This window comes from Macaca mulatta, chromosome 3 (genome assembly GCF_049350105.2).
Source record: "Macaca mulatta isolate MMU2019108-1 chromosome 3, T2T-MMU8v2.0, whole genome shotgun sequence".
NCBI classification, from domain to species: domain Eukaryota; kingdom Metazoa; phylum Chordata; class Mammalia; order Primates; family Cercopithecidae; genus Macaca; species Macaca mulatta.
The window spans coordinates 18,186,132-18,199,889 of record NC_133408.1 but is presented as its reverse complement, the minus strand read 5'-3'; the positions used below and the strand labels follow the sequence as shown (position 1 = coordinate 18,199,889).

The following is a 13,758-nucleotide window of genomic DNA, read 5'->3' as shown; positions in this document are numbered from 1 at the left end:
CCCTCTGCGCGGGCTTCCGGCCGCGGCGACCCCGGCCCGCGCTGTTGCGCTAGCTAGTTCGCTGCCAGAGGTCTCGAGGGCGGCGGGGCGGGGCTTCGGCGGCGGGGGCGGGGCCTCCAGCGGGCGGGCGGGGTTTTGGCGCCGCGAGGTGGCGGCAGCAGAGCGGCGCAGAAGGGAGGGGGCGGCTGGCCGCGCGGAAGGAGTGAGTCACCTGACCGCTGCCCTCGCCGCCCGCCAGGCGCTCTCGCTGCAGTCAGTCGGGCCGCGCCGCGCCTCAGCTCCGGTGAGTGGCTCGGCAGTCCCGCCGGCCCTTCTCCGGGAGGGTTGGCGCGGTCAGGGCCGCGGGCCTGTGAGGGGAGGCCCGCGGACAGGTCCGGGGGAGGCGCGGGCGGGCCGGGGGCGGCTCTTTCTGGGCTGGGCGGGGCGCGGGGGGCGCGTAGCGGGGCTCGCTGGGGGCGCTGGCGGCCGGGATTCTGGAAGTGGCCGCGACGCCGGAAGGGGCGTCCCGTTGGCGCCCGAACCCCCTGCACGGCAGGAGCTGTTGTTTACCCGCGCGCGCCGTACTTTACCCGGGGCGGGCGGGGACTAGGGGCCGCGGGGTCCCTGCCCCACCCCCGCTCCCCGCCCTCAGGCGCCAGCCCAGCCCCTCGCCCGCGGCCCGTCCGGGCTGTGACACATCAGCACCGCCCTCGCGGCTGGGGCCCCGTATTGTCCTCCGCCGCCTCCCACCGCTATGCCCAGCCTCGCGTCTACTCAGCCTGGTGCCTGTCGCGCGTGGAATCGCGTAAGAAAAGCCGAGTTTGTGCCTGGGGAGAGAAGGCCACCGTGCTGAGATGGATTTAGCGAAGACTGGTTTTGGGGACCGGAGATCCCAGGACTCCCTTTGTTGGAGTTTTGCCCACGCGTTGTAATTAAGCCTCGCACAATATGGTGAGAGTGGGCGTTGATTCTGGAGACACCAGCTTTGTGCTCGTGTAATGTAACACGAGTGCCGTTGCTTCCTCATTCTTACACGGCAGTTTCATGTCATTGAGTAGAATTGTGCGGAATGCTTTTATGGAGTGAGGCTTCTGCGTTAAACTTGTTTTGATTCCAGGTAAAGTGTAGTAGTAATTGTGAAAGAACGTGTATGGGGAAAACGAGCTACAGTGTCAGGCTTGGAGGAACAAAGAATGTTTTGTAGGATGCTTTGCTTTTTGGAAAATTGTATAGGGGTATGGACTGTTACCCATGGAGGATGCTATGGGAATTTGGTCACATATTTGAACACACTTTACATCAGAGGGTTTGTATTGAATGCAGTTCAGAAGGATAAAGGGTGGAAATCCCAGATGTGTTAGTGGCAGAGCACTTGAGCGCTTCACATAGCCAAGCAGAGAAATGGGAAGAGGCTTGCTTCTTCCTGGTCTTTGGGTAGTGGTGCAAGGGCTGGGCTGGGCTGGGCTTGGCTTGAAGGCACTTGCCACTTCTGCCTTTGGACATCTTAAGGAAGGTTAGGGAAGAAAGGCTCCTGGTGAGTCAGCTTGGAGTAGGGTGGCTTTGGTGTAGTGAATCTTGTATTGCTGTTTAACCTATGGTTCTGTCAAGTGGTTTACTATTGTTCAGTATGTTGGTTGATTAACAAGGTAGGATGACTCTTTAAAAAGTTGGGTTGCTGAGTCATTCGCCCCAGCTTGAGAGGTAATTAGAAACAGCTGGTGCAGATACTCATCACATGCCTCCACTATAAAAGGCCAAGGAGCGCTCTAGAGGGGTTGCTTCAGAAGGCTGAAGGGGACCCAGCTGGGGTTGTTTTGATCCAGTTTATCGGTGGGTGAAGTGGAAGAGCACTCTTAGGCAGTGGCCAATAGCACTGAGGCGGTGTTTAAACCCAGAGTCTCGTGACCTGCTGTCTGAGAAGAAATTTGCGCTGGAGAGAGCTGAAACTGGGGAAGAAATTTGCAGCTAGGGGTAACCCAATAAAAAATATTGTAACAAAAATATTTGCTACTCTTACTGGACTTAGTTTCCTTTTTGTGGTTTTTGTTACGTGGTCTATACATTTCAAGCAGTGAGCTTAATTTGTGCTTCATAAAAATTTGGTTATGAGTACACAGAGGGGACTTGCTGTTTCTCAAGACCCTTGGCTTTTCATGCATACACAAGAAGTTTCAGGAGTCAGAAGAGGGTAAGCACAGTATGGGTGGAATTAACAGGTCTCATTGGGTCAAGTCTGGAAAGAGCTGTTTAATGAATGGCCAACCATAAATACCTGTCTCATTGTCTTGATTGTGTGACACTACTGCCTTTACACCTGGTGTCATTGCTTCTTGCTTTAAAAAGGAGCACACAGCCCAAATATTTATGAATCCTCATTGCAAACAAAGTTTAGGAATGGGCAATGTAGAGCTGGGAATTTGACCCTTTGGTGGAAAAAATGATTCCTATTAATGATAGTTTATTTAAAACATTTTATATTAGGAAAAACTTTTTTATATATAAATATAAATTTTTATATTTATTTTGTTCCTTTATGTCTGGGACTAGAGGAGATTAGAAATTATGAATATTGTAAGTATTAGGGCCTCTAAGGTGGGGTACAAGGAGTTTCATGTGGAAACACTATATTAAAACTTTTAAAACCTTCTATTTAATATAAGAAAGACATTAAACTTAAAAATACAGACTAACAATAGCGCATTCATATTATATAATGCGCGTGCATGCCCTCCACCCGTTTGTTGTTGGGGGAACATAGCCTGTTAACCACTGTCAATAACATTCTTTCAGCAACCGGAATGCTTGTTCTTTTATGGTTTCCTCCTAAGAGTTCTTTCATACTGTCCTTAATATTCCATTTAAGTTTTATTTTATAGGTAGTTCTCTTGTCTGTATATTTTACTTTAAAGATTAGAAGTTTGAGTGTAAACTTCTTGTTACATTGTTGATATTGGGGATGGAAATACAAAAAATACAGAATTTCATTTGGTAACCTGTATTTTGAATTTGGAGACAAGCTCACTGGTTGGTTTGTTTAAATGTTTGTTATCTGAAGTGCAGTGAAATGTAAAAAGGTGCAATGGAAATACTCGAAGATGATCCACACATTGGAGTGTAGTATGTATATAGAGTGTAATATGTATATCACACATTCTGTAAAAATTACTTTGTACTGTCACTCCTCGAAGTCTTGTTTTTTTTGTATTTTTTTTTGGCCAAGCTTACACTTGCTTAATGAAGATTAATAAGACGACAGATTCAGTGAATCCCTTGGAAAGTAGCATTTATTCTGAATATCAACCTCCTGCTAGTGCTGGTGGCGGGTGGCGGCAGTGAGGGTAGTATTTACCATTCAGTTAAATCTCATGTGCCATGTGGCTTCTACACACCTGTACTGTGAGAGATGATGCTCAGAATAACAGTTGCAAAACCCTTTAAAATTACCACGTGTCAGAGATTCTCTTCATTGTGCTGATCTCTCTATGACTTACGTTTTAGGAATCACCACCTCTTCTAATTTTCTGACTTATGTTCTGTTAATGAGAGAATTGTCTTAACCCTAAAACCTGCACTCCCTGAGCATTCTAAACAGGGTTTATTTTATGTGGTGGAACGATGATTTTTGAGATTGTTTTGTTTTAAAATACATGTCAAATGAGGTAATGTACTGATGGCCAAGGTATGGGTAATTTGAGTGCAGTTTGCCAGAATCCACACCCCTCAGGACTGCAGATAAAACATTGACTTGTCACACTAGCCTGCAGCCCAGGCACCTGACTTACACAGTGCATTAACATAACTGAAGTCTGGGTTTGATCACTGTACGGTTGACAAAAGAAGCAGTAAGCAGAATGGTTAAAAGTAGATCTGGAGCCAGACTGCTGAAGGTCAGGTTCTGGTTGTGTCACCCACTTTAAAGCCTTGGGCAAGCCCTTCTGCCTGGTAACTGGTACCTCATTGTTTCCTCTGTAAAGCAGGGATGGTGATAGTAGAATCTTTATCAGAGAGATTGTTGTGAGGATTAAATGTGTTAATACGGGGTAAGTGTTTAGAACAGTGCCAGCTGTATGAGAACCATCAATAAGTGTTAGGTGTTACTATCTGTTGTTCAGAATCAGGGAAGTACTTAGTTACACAGCAGTGTTTCGTAGCTGCTGAGAGCTGATTTGCCGCCATTGATCACAAGTGAGACTGAGGAGTGCAGCGCAGGTTGCTGCTACTGGAAAAACAACTCGGGGAACACTCTTAACGTTAAGTCAGTAGCACCATCTCAAACATACATTCAACTTCTGAGGGCAAGGAACACAGGACATAGCTTTTTACTTAAAGGAATCTTAGTCTCAGCAGAGTGCTTGAGGTAGTCACTAACCAGTTAATTGAAACTGGCTTTTACGAAATCAAAACACTTGCTATTCTTTCGCTAGTCTTTTCCATGTTGTAGTTGACATTGTGGCCTGGCAGCTTTAGTAACCTGTCCACCCCTCCCTTCTTGTTAACACCAGAACAGAACTAGCTTCTCAGTACATATTCCTGGGCCCTATCCAGTTTGTTGGAAACATTTGGAATGTAAATTTGTATGCCAATTTGTTTCTTCTAAGTATTATGTTTTCTTTAGATGATATGCCCATACTAATACAGAAAAATTATCCATGAAATGGATATGAATACAACGGATGTATTTATCATATAGCTTTTTGTACCTGTTAGTAATTCAGAAAGGTTGTGTTATTGACCATTCTTTGAACCAGAGTGTAAGTTTCCTGATGGTGAGAATCTGTGTCTTTCTGTTTTATCTCCTATGGCACACTGAATATACCTTGGCTGTGTTTCTTTAATAAACTGTTGGTTGCTGAACTGGGTGGTATGATATGTGTTCATTCTAGTTCTGTGGTTTTGAAACTTGGGAATGTTTAACAGATTAAAGGAGAGAACATCGTGTATTGTACCTTGTAAGTGTACACTGAGTTAAAATTCTTTTGATTGTTTAGCTTTCTACTTTGTTTTTTATCATTGGTGTGATTATTGAGAAAGCAGCTGGAATTAAGTAATTCTAGTTCATCTCCTAAGATAGATATGAAACTTGTCTTGTGACTTATTTTTACCCATAATTGGCTTAGAATTGAATTGAGCACAATATAATTTGGTTTTCTAGATGTTAAATGTCTTATACGTCTAATACTTTGAATATCATCACTCCTCTAGGGCAGATTCTTCGTTTTATTTAGGATCAGGGACAGGTTAGAAAATATTCATTGGAAAATAAAAGCTGTCTTGAAGCAAACATGAGGAAGAAGAAATAGTGGTAGCCAGAATCTTGGTTGTTAATGACCAGTGTAGGAGCACAGTGGGCATGTAGTGAAATTGGCTGGCAGCTGGTTCCTTTCTCAATACCGGCACAATTTAGAAAATGTTACATTAATATAGCTGAAATTTTGTGCAGATCATGTTATCTGAAAAGTAATTGTAAACACTTTTCTCAATGCCTTAGGAAAGTCATCGTTCAAGTTAATATTTTTGTAACAAACTATTCCCAGTTTTTTTTTTTTTTTTTTTTTTTTGAGATGGAGTATCACTCTGTCGCCCAGGCTGGAGTACAGTGGTGTGATCTCAGCTCACTGCAACCTCCGCCTCTTGGGTTCAACCAATTCTCCTGCCTCGGCCTCTGTAGTAGCTGGGATTACGGGGCACTCCCCCCACCATGCCCAGCTAATTTTTGTGTTTTAGTAGAGATGGTTTTCACCGTGTTGGCCAGGCTGGTCTCGAACTCCTGACCTCAAGCAATCCACCCACCTCTGCCTGCCAAAGTGCTGAGATTACAGGCATGAGCCACTGTGCCTGGCCCCTAATTATTCCCAGTATCTATCAGGTAAAGTTATTTTCACTTTTTAAATTTATCATTTTTTTAGATCAGATCGGTCATAGTGGACAGTTGCACTCTACTTCCCCATCCTTCGTTAAAGTGGAATTACACTAAAAAATGCTTTCAATTCCTTTGTAGCCTGGACATTAGTAATAGCCTACCTCCAAGGCTATAGAGTAAATAGTATAGTAAGGAAAGTGTCCCTCCCTCCGCCTGCACACCTTTTTTCCAGTTATCTCTTCTTTTTATTGACTTATCTGTCTCCAGGACCCTAGGGAGGTATTTTTGTCCTAAGGAGGTGAACTCCTCAGGGTCCTATTGGATGGTCCTATCCATCCAACTTCCTCTTTACTGATATCTTCATATACTTAATGCCTTATTCCTTTTCTAAAGTGTGCCAGCGTCTTTTGGAAGTCAGCTAAATTAGTGCAGTGGCTCATCCATCAGTTTATTATAAAATGTGTAACTATAAAAGATTGAATGATTTATTAGGTTATGATTTCATTAATGTGTATTTTATATTTAAATATTATTTTAAAAAACGTACAGTGGTTATCTGATGTTGGCGCAGACCTCTTCAATTTCCAGCGTACCTGATGTCTCTTTATCGACTGTTTTTCTGAGGTATATTTTTGGCCTGGCTCTGGGTACTCACCTAGGTAAGAGTCATCATTCAGGTTAAAAGAAGTAAGAAAAAAAAAGCTTTTGGCTCTTGTAATCTTTTTTTTTTTTTTCTTTCACATTAGCAAGAGACTGTTGAAGTAAAAAGCATTTTGCCCAGCTGACTCGGGTTCTTTGCTGGCATGCCTTCAATTTCAGTTGTCATCCAGAGAAGTCAAAGGAAATGCTACTTGGGGATGAGCATGTAGTTATGATTAACTTTCCCTACTTCATTGTCTTTTGGTGGTAAAGGACTGTCACAAGTGCTATTCAAGCTGTAGGTATATTTTGAAGTGTGTTTTGTCTCTGAGGGCCTCCTGTCTTTGGACTAGTTTATCTTTTCCAGACCCCAGAAGGGCTGGGCCGCCTTTTCTTCTCTGAGCAGGTTGGCAACAGTGGTCACAAATAGCGGAGGAGCTGAGATTCTAGAGAGCTATGCTACCACTGCTTCTCACATGCCAGTGTGGAAACAGCCTCTTCTTTTTTGTTGAATTAGCTTGGAACAGCTCTCTAATCTCTGATAGTGAGGAAGAACTGTGTTTTTAAGTTTCAAGGCTAAGGCCCTTTGTTCTCATTTCTCCCTGTTCCTGCTGCTGTTCTCCCCAAACTCACACAAACACATATTTAACTTTCGGTGTATGTGGACAATAGGGTTGCTAAATTCATTTCAGTATTTTTGGCATTCCTACATGTTAGGCATTTGGTTTACATTTAACTTATGAAACAAATATTTAGGCTTTTATAAGCTGGGAACTTTTCCAGATACTGGCAATAATGAACTTTTCAGAAGTTACAGTCTAATAGGCAAACCATTCCCATATCATGCTATAGTAGCAACATAGTAAAACATGCTGTGGAACCATAGACTGTTAGAAGCCTAAGTTTTGGGAAATCAGGAAAGCCTTAGGGATGTTTAATGATGAATGCATAGGTTAGTGGAGGAAACAGCTTGTTTCAACTCAATTTGAGAAGCTTAGTTGTGAATAAGAGTAGAGAGATAGATTTTAGTAGGGGGAAGTTAGGTCAGGAAGTGTGTGTGTGTGTGTGTGTGTCTAAAAATCCAGTCAATGGAAAGGCAGTGTCCTTGTTTTGTCCTTGGCAAGTTCCTCTTATGGTTGCAAGATGGCTGCCACAAGTTCAAGTGTCACAAGAAAATATGACTAAGTTTCCTGGAAGAAGAGACACTTTTTTTTTTCCTAGCTTGTTTCTATCAGTGAGAAAAACTTTCCCCTAAAGCCTCATAGTAGATGCTACCCTATCCCTCTCTCCTCTCTTCGTAGGTCATCATTGCACACCAGCCAGTGCCTAAATGAGTCAAGGTCAAGGGGAATAGCACAGCTGTGATTGGCATAAATGGATTGTGATTCATCTTAGGTTGTGACTGGGGTCTGCTTACTGGGAAGTTGATGGCCTCTGGTTGAGAGAGATATGTGAGCACAATCAGGGTTTGGTTAGAAAGTGAGGGGGTGAATGGTATTGTGCAGTTAACGGTGACATCCTTGTCTACTAGCCACCACTACACATAGATACAAACTTCTGAGGAGAAAAATAAAATATGCTTGTCTTTGGATGTGGAATTTTAGGTGACTTTTTTTCCTTTTATATGCCATTTCCTTCTATGATCAAGTAGCACTTTTACAATCAAATCAAATCAATGGTTTATTTAAAAATTATTTAAAAATTGAAAATGCCAATTTTGCCAATAAATATATATAAAAGAAAGAAATTTTTTTCAGTACTTTAAACATTTCAAAAGTTCCCTGCCATTGTCTTATTCCTTTCAGGGAGAGGAGAACATATAATTATATCTGGTAGTTTCTGATTATGTGTATACCAAGAGGACTACTCTGTCCCTCAGTCGATAGTGCACACCCACCTGTGGTCTATATGGCTTGCACCGAGTGCTGAGGCCAACCTGGCTCAGATAGAACGGTTAATTCATTGGCTAGATGGGTCAGGATTCTTTAGAACCCAAATTCTTGAATCAGGAGTACAAACAGGAACATCTTCCCTTCTCTACACACTCATTCCACTCCTCGAAGGGAAAGCTGTACCGTGGTTAGCTTATTAGTCATTCTTTTCAGACTTCAAAATTAATGCCACCTTAAGTTTATACAGTATTCTTGTAGTACTCCTAACTTTTCTGTTTTGCTGTATGTGTACATTGTAGAAAGATTAAATCAAGCTAATTAACATGTCCATTACCTCACTTACCTTTGTGTGTGTGTGTGTGTGGTGAGAACCTTTAAATCTACTCTCTTAGCAATTTTGATATACAGTAGGCTTCTCACCCACTGTTTCACTTTCAGCAGTTTGTTACCCGTGGTCAAATGAAGTCCAAAAATACTAAATGCAGTAGATATTTTGAGAAACATCACATTCACATAACTTTTATTACAGTATATGGTTATAGTTGTGTTTTATTATTATTAATCTCTTATTGTACTTGATGAAAAAGCATAGTATATATAGGGTTCGTTACTATCTGCAGTTTCAGGTATCCACTGGGGTTCTTGGAATGTATCCCCTGTAGATAAGGGGGACACCTGTGTGTGTTGTTACAAGTATGGTCACTGTGTAAAAGCACTTTTATATTTCATTCTTGTTCCTTCTCAATCCCAGGTTTGGGTGCTTCCTGTGCTGTGAAACACAGGCAGACAAATAATGTAAATCCTAAACACTTGAGTGTTGTAAATTTACAAAATGCAAAGTAATTGCTTAATGGTTGTTTCTTTTTGAGAGTAACAAATAGACTGTGATAAATGGCCAGAATAGGCTTCTGAACTGGTATTATTTTTTTGGATAGAATTTAGAAAGACTTATACTACCAATGTAATTTTTGTCTCAGATAAATGCAGTAGTATTTACCTACTTAGTAGTTCCTTAAATGCTATTTAAACTGAGATATATTTCAGCTTTATTTATAGGCCACATATTGTTCCTTATTTGGCTGAATCTTGTGGTTATCATATAATGAAAAGTAGTTACTGAGATCACTGGTGCAAAATCTGTAGCTTGGAAATCTTCATTTTAGAAATAATTATTTTGACTCTCAAGTTAAATAGTGAAAAATAGACTTACGTTTTTAGTTTTAGCTATGTATATTGAGAAACTGTGGCCCTATGGTGGCTGTTAGGGATTATTGGATTTGGTTGTTTTTAAATAAGGCATTTCAATTTAGTATCTCTACTTGAATAAAACAGTTTCAGATTTGTGATTCATGTGATATAACGATTGCTGTACGGTAACTTCTGCTTTATTTAATTAAAATTGTTAACATTCTTTTTATACTCTTAAGCACCTCCCCCCACCCCCCTTTTTGACTCATTTTTATTGTGAGTTGGTGTATAATTAGGAATTTGAAGAGCACTTTTTTTGTTTATTTTGTCTTTTCAGTTACTGTGCATACTGTGTGTGTCAACTCTTAAACCTATAGGGGGTCATTTTGGCCATCAACTAGTTTTAGGGCTTTCACCTCCTAAATAATACGAATTATGGTTATAATTTTTACAGTTTGAAAACAAGATGGCATCTGAAGAATCTTTATTTCATTATGAAAATAGTACATGGATGCTTAATCCTCTATATTGAAAGTAACTCATAGTGAAATACTTTCTAGCGTTCTTTTCTTCTAGTTTTCCATATGTAATTTGTATAACTATAGACCTTGATGATTTAGGTTGAGCACAGTTTAGTGTCAGGTTCCTTTCAGTGATGCATGAGATTGGTTATATAATCTAGTGAGTGTTATTTAGAAATTAATTCACCAGACCCTGATGTGGTGGCTCACGCCTGTAATCCCAGCAGTTTGGGAGGGCGAGGCGGGCAGATCACCTGAGGTCAGGAGTTCGAGACCAGCCTGGCCAACATAGTGAAATCCTGTCTACTAAAAATAAAAAAATTATCTGGATGTGGTGGTGTGGTAGTGCTCGCCTGTAATCCCAGCTCTTTGGGAGGCTGAGGCATGAGAATCACTTGAACCTGGGAGGCAGGGATTGCAGTGAGCCAAGATTGCACCACTGCACTCCAGCCTGGGTGAACAGAGTGAGACTCTGTCTCAAAAAAAAAAAAAAAAAGCCACCAAATACTGATAAATAAGGGGAAATTTGTTGTTCCACAAATGTCCATTTAATCTGTTTGTCTAATAGCGTTCGTTCTCATCACACACAGGATACTTGGGGTATGTCTTGTACTCCTTGTTCTTCCATCCCTCCTCAGTTTTACCTATTCCTCCCCTACATACCACTTGAGTTGTGTAACATGAATTGAAATGTAATATTTGGACTTGGGAGCAGAGAGCTTTTCAATCTTTAAATTATTGCCCTTGTCAAGGCTGTAGTTTCCTTATCTGTAACAGAAGCGGGTCATCCTGGATGAATGTGCTCTTTTAATTGGAAATTCTTTAGGTCTGTGAAATTAGCAGTTATTTTGGGCAGACTTGTGCAATTTTAATATTTTCATTTTATCTTGAGATACTTATTAAGCTTAACTGAATTTTTATTATAGGAAGTGTTAAGCCAGGTAATTTACGGAAGACCACACAGTTGATGATACCAGTAGAGCGTTAATCTGATTATTCAGGGCTGCTGGTAGCCTTAAAATAACCTAAACCTTGATTTCCTGTTGTCCTTAATAATTCTGTGTGTTCAACACTTCATATTTTTCAAAGAGCTTCGTGAGACAGATAGGGTGGGAGCTACCTACTTAGGCTATCTGTTCAGTTTCACACATGCGCATTTGCCCTTGTTCACGTGGCTAGACTTGCCTTGATGGGTCTTTCCTCCTCATTTTCCTATAGCAGGGTTCTCTCATTTTTTTTTTAAACACCAAGTCTTCTTTTTATGTTAGGTTTCTATAAAATTTAATTTATTCTTTAGTAATTTATTGTGAAGAATCTGTTAAGTTTTAGAGCCTTACCATGTAGTGACAAACCAATTGTCTGTAGGAAATATCTGCTCTAAAGGGGGAAAACATAATCGGCAATCTTTGGGAGATTTCAGTCAAAATAAATGTGAACTATTTTTTTAACCAGGGCACATTTTTTGTTTGTTTATAGTTATTTATTCCAGCATTTTTCTGATTATGAAGTAATATGTATTTATAGTTAAGAATTTGAATGCAGAAACAAAAAAAATAAAAATTAGCTAGATCTTACCATGCTAATATTTTAATAAATATCATAACAAGGCATGGTGATGAGGGTGGCAACCAAGATTTCTGGACCTACTGAATTTGTGATGCCTGTTAGACATACAGGTAGTAATTTGAGTGTGCAGTTGGCTGTATGAGTATGAAATTCAACAGAGAACTCAACATTGGACCAGATACGAATATGAGAGTGTTCAGCAAGTCTGTGCAGTAATCATGTCTCCACTGTGGGTCCAGATGTGTTCACCTAGAGAGTGTGTGCAAAGAAGAAACTAGAGGATCCTGGAAGCCAAGTGAAGACAAGGTTTCAGGAAAGGAATGATCAACCTGTTAAATATTGCTGAGATGCTGTGTAAGAAGACTGAACATTTGCCATTTGGTGATGTGGAAGCTGTTGAGCTTCACTAAATTGTTTCTATGGAGTGGAGGGCAAAGGCTTGTTTGAGCGGGCTCAAATGAAATTGGGAAGAGAGTGTGAGTATAAATGGTTCCTTTTGGAAATTCAGTACAGGATAGTAAAGAATTACAGATCAAGGGGTATAAGGAGGGTCAATAAATTTTAAGAGAGGATCCACTATTCATCAGTTCCATTAAAGGCAAATGCAAAATTTTATTATTTGCTTAGTTTTCTGGTGGAAGTTCAATAGATTTCATCAGATTCTGTAAGGCGGAGAACCGGTGCTTTAGTGATTTGGCGGTTCAACAGCTCATTTTTCTGGAGGATACCCTTAAATTTTTAACTGATTTAAATTAGTATTTGCCAGTATTAAATAGTATGTATAACATCGTACCCAAACAAGATGTCTTTCTGTATTTTTTTTCTTTCCATCTCTTAGTTCTGTTAAAATCATTTCAGTTCAAAATTTTCTCTCTCAAATGCCTTTTCTACTTGAAGACTCCTAAAAAGTTACACTAATACTTGCAACCAAGTTATCAACAATTTACATTTAACTAAGTTTTGCTACTTTTGTTTACTATTTAAACATTTTAAGTTTGTTTTTAGTCAAAGTAATACATGTTCTTGGTTTTTTTTTTTTTTTTTTTTTTTTTGGTACAGAGAACAACCTTATCTGCTACACCTCACCCCCTAATTCTGCTTCAGAGTTATGTGCAATGTTTACTGATTTCTGCTATTTAATTTTTTTGGTGGATACCTCTGTCTAAGATGTTTATATCTCATTTTATCAACCTAAGACATTATCTGTTGACTTACTGTGGACGATGATTTCCTTTACTATCCCCCCACGTGTATTTGTAATCTTATTATTAATTCCACTTCTACTCTTGATCACCTCTGCAACTCCAGCTCTAAACATTTTTTTTCTATTTCTTTTTCTTGTCTCATTAATTGAAGGCAGTGCCTTTTGACTTTGCACATTGTAAGTTGTATGGAAATACTCTTCCCATTCTCCCTGATTCTGTCTCCCAGCCTGTTTTATTTTGTCAAGGTTAATAGTATTTACATTCTATGCTATAGTTACAATTAAGTCTCCCATTATTTGTCTATTCTAAAAGTTGAAAACCAGTTAGCCAGTTTTGTTTGTGTTACAGCAATGCTGTGTCAATACTGGGCACTGAGCTGAGTAGTGGAGTCTTGTATTTCTTTCCCTACAGTTTCAGTGCTGCCCTGTGCTACTCAAAAAACATTTCTAGCATCAAATTCAAATAATAGCTGATGATTATTAAGCACTCATTATGTGCCAGACATTGTCCTAAGAAGATTAAATATATTATTTCATTTGGATCTCCCCCAAAAGTACTATTCTTGTTCCTAGATTGCCAGAAAAGAAAAATTGTCACAGAGATGTAAAGTGACATGCTCAACTAACAGTGGAGTCCTCAAGTTATAAAGTGCTGTTAATATTTTGTGCTGTCCCACCCATAGGTATCCCTAGAGCAGCTAGCTGCCGTTTGACAGTTTCTGGAAAAGTCTTTATGTCCTTACTTGTGCTCCCTGATAACAACTCTCTCTTTATCTTCAGCCTATGATTGTGGGATTTTAGGGGTATCTGAGGTGTAAGTATTTAGAAACTGGTGTAGACAAACCTTGGAGGAGGCTGAGTTGGGAAATTTTATGCGTTGGGGGAATTTTCATTCTTTGCTTTTTTCCC

The 13,758-nt window shown here is 40.3% G+C and overlaps 1 protein-coding gene across 5 annotated transcripts in view; it reads left to right on the top strand.

Moving 5' to 3' along the window:
* Positions 1 to 226: 226 nt before the first annotated feature.
* Positions 227 to 13,758, top strand: part of BACH1 (BTB domain and CNC homolog 1) — a 47,990-nt gene continuing 34,458 nt past the window's right edge. Inside the window, exon 1 of one of the 5 annotated variants that reach the window (XM_015133045.3) lies at positions 227 to 283. The gene's annotated coding sequence lies outside the window, so the exon portion shown is untranslated. 5 annotated transcript variants of the gene reach the window in all.